The sequence below is a fragment of the Lycium ferocissimum genome, chromosome 2 (assembly GCF_029784015.1).
Source record: "Lycium ferocissimum isolate CSIRO_LF1 chromosome 2, AGI_CSIRO_Lferr_CH_V1, whole genome shotgun sequence".
NCBI lineage: Eukaryota > Viridiplantae > Streptophyta > Magnoliopsida > Solanales > Solanaceae > Lycium > Lycium ferocissimum.
Window position 1 is genome coordinate 20354164 of NC_081343.1, and position 3822 is coordinate 20357985.

The window sequence follows — 3822 nt, forward strand, 5'->3', positions numbered from 1 at the left end:
GTGTTGTTTCCTTGAACTTGGAGGTTTCGGGTTCATTATATAGTGGATGGGCTGATTTGAATGCGTTGTGAATTGTCCGAAGTGTTCTTGAATTTTGTTAAGTGATCTTGGGTTAGTTTTGAATATGCGAGCAATGATGTCGGCTTGAATGTATGAAGTAAATTGAATGTGGATGGAATGTTGTTGAATTGTGTCGAAAGGAGTTATTAATGTTAGAATGCGTTTGGAATTGCTTATTGATATTGTTGATGTGGTTGTTGGTATTGTTGTTGAGAATTTGGCCGAGTTGAATTCTCGGGGATGTTGAATTTATAGGGGAAATGCAGCCCAAATTTCCGTAGATAAAATGATGGCTTGAAATGGAATCCTTCAGTGCTTATGACTAATGTTCGACGCCTAATGATGTTATTGTAGATCTCGAGAAGCCAAGACTTAAGTTCGGATTAGCGTAGGAAGCGGACGAGGTATGTAAGGCTTACTCTTCTTTCTTTGGCATGTCTTAGATAACTAAGTATGACATGATTGAGCCTCGAGGTAACTCCATTCTTACATTCCGAATATATATCTTTATTCACTTATTTCTTAATGAGTGACATCCTTCATATGGTCTTATGTCTTTTGTATGATTGGATTTCAAATGTTGCATAAAGGATTTTGTTCTTAAAAGATCCCATGTCAAAAAAATGGCCGTAACTTTCGTAAACAAAACCGGATGCCCGGATATGCTCGTAGGAGGTTCGTAGCATATTATGACTATAATGTTCATAGGCGGGCTCGGATTGGTTGGATACTTGTCCGTGGGCCCCGAGACTTTCCTTTGTATAGTCTTGACGACTTTTGAAAGAACTTAATATGACTATCAACCGAACCCCGTGTATGATCACTTACTTATCTATTAAATACGAAATGAGAATTTGTATGTATATAATTTTGATACGTAACTATGATTGCTAAGTTTTATTTGATATGTGTTTCGGAAGAAACCTTCGGAAGAAATTTGATTAATGACTAATGCATTAGTTTTTAAATGATAATTCGTTACGATTGTTCTTTTGAGTCTACGTGTAAATGTTTAGAAATTGCATATAGATCCCACGATTCTGCTCGTGCACACTATTGTTACTTCCTTCGCCGAGTCCCGGGCCGGTTGTTATCGTGCGCACAATTCGAAGTATGATGAGTTTCCGAAGTATGATGAGTTTCTGATATGATATGATATGTTTCCGAAGTATGATGAGTTTTGATATATGATATGATGCGAAGTATGATGTAGTTGATTATGATGTGATACGGAGGATGTGTTCGGAGATATACAAAACTTCCGAAGTATGATGAGTTGTGGCGCCCAAGGCGGGGAGGGGCGACCACGTTCCATCCGCCGGGTCTATTACAATGCATAGGGTATGGGCCGATAATGTGTTGATATGTGATATGATAATCTGATGATATGATAATCTGAGGATATGATAATCTGATATGTGATAATATGATGACATGGTATGATATGATGATTCGTTCAAGGAGTCCCTCGGGAGGCCGGGACACGTTATATGTGCATATGTATATGATGATTAACTACTTATGACACTCAGTCCCGTTATGGATCGGATATGACACATGATATTGGTATGTATGATTTGTAACTCAGGAGTAAGCATTTGAGCATTATGATTATCATATTTGTCTTCTGTGCCTCTTATGTATGATTTGTATTTCATACGCACGCACTTTGCTATTTTGGCTACTATGCTCGCTTTACGTACCCCTACTTCGGTTATGACCTTGTTTTACGTATTTCATGCTTTACATACTCGGTACGTATTCCGTGCGGCCCCCTTTCTTCGGGGGCTACGTCTCGTACCGCGCGGTACACGGATAGTGAAGATATTAGTAGAAAGATGTTCAAGGCGGGGCCCAGCGAGCTCCGTTTTCTCGAGTCTTTGTAGGGTCGGGGCGTCATGTTATGGTATCGAGTTATTTAGAGACTTTACGGAAGACGGTGTCGTGGGTATAAGACGTCGATTATGTAATCGGCTATGTAAGCGATATATTATTATGCATTGTATTATAAGTTTCATATGTTACAGATTTTATTTGATTCGAGAAAGGTAAAAAGCACATTATTCTTCGAAAAATTTTCGTTATGTATTTGTGTCACGATTTGAGAGCCAGCGTGATTATGAGTATTATGTGAGTCAGCGGGTTCGCTCGGCCCTAAATAAGGGTCGGGTGCCCATCACACCCTAACAGAAATTAGGGTGTGAGCAAAACCCTATGGCCCTTGTGGATATATATTTTGAAAGCCTAATCCAACAGTGGCCTTGATCTTCTTTTGGCGAACCATTTTCTGCACATGAAGCAAAGATAGAAAAAGGATCGTCTTCCGATGTCCTGGGACCTGCATCAGAAACGGATTAATTTTTTCCTATCTAAAGTTGATTCGTGTTGCCGCCACTATTGCATCTCTGGCTTTCTAGACTCGCAAACCCCCTTTTTGCTCCGGTATTCGAAAGATAAATTTACTTTCATTATGTAATCGTTTTTGCAAAGTTATCATAAAGGAATCTAATTTGTAGGAAGATAAACGTATTATTTTGAAAGCGGTAAGATTGATTGTCATAACATGTGCTTTGAATGAGGGAGATCCCTCCTTTCGTGATTGGGCTTCTTGGATTTCTTCGCGTGGAATTTTTGAGACCTTTTTCTCAAAAATTCTGCCCCAGTTCGAATCTTGATTGACGAAATCTTGTGCCGAATCCTCCGAGTTGCGGGAAATTTTGAGGTCTTCTCAAAATTTCAGACTTCAAAATTTCTTCTCCAGTTTACAGTATTAAATAAATGAGGGATTTTGAGAACTTCTCAAAATTTCTGACCCAGTTTGAAACTCTGGGTTATTTGACTCTTTGAAGCGTAGTGACGGCGCAAAGTTTTGAGATCTTCTAAAAAATTCTGCCCCAGTTGGGGGTGCAGCAATTCTTGCTCCTTTGTGAAGTCTCCCTAGGGGTGTCTTGGTTTTTTTTTTTTATGCGATCGGGCTCAAAGAGCGCATACGTATCCTGTTGTAGCAGGAATTCAGGTCGAACGTAGTTCAGAATAAAAGTAAAGGATTTTTTTGGTTTTTACTAATAGTGTGACCGGGTCCTCAAATGGACTGCCTACGTATCCCCTTTGTGGGGAAGTCAGGTCATTGTGTAGTTCAGATTACAAAAGATGTTTTGGTCTTTCTTATCTATTACAAAATGATTATAAGCAAAAAGGTATGACTTAATACAAGCAAATAGAAAATGATTACAAGAAAAAGGTGCTATTACAAACTGAAAAGCTTCGTCTTCATGCATAGTTGCGCTTGATTGCATCTGAGTTGATTGGCTTCGGCCACTCCACATCCATCCATTTTTAGCAATACTACCGCATTTCCTACTGGAAAGTACTTTGAGGACCACATAAGGACCTTGCCAGTTGGGAGCAAACTTCCCTTTGTATTCATCTTGATGTGGAAAAATTCCTTTGAGCACCATTTGCCCAATTTGAAAAAGTCTAGTTCTGACTCTCTTGTTGAAGGCCCTGCTATTCTTTGTCGGTACAGTTGACCGTGACATACGACAACCATCCTTTTCTCGACAGTTAGAGCCAATTGTTTATATCGATCTTGGACCCATTCAGCATTGGCTAATTCTGCTCCTTGAATGATTCTTAAAGAAGGTATCTCAACTTCGGCAGGTATGACCGGTTCAGTACCGTAGACTAACAAATATGGAGTCGCTTCTATTGAAGTTTTGGCTGTAGTACGGTATCCCAACAAAGCATAAGGCAACTTTCGTG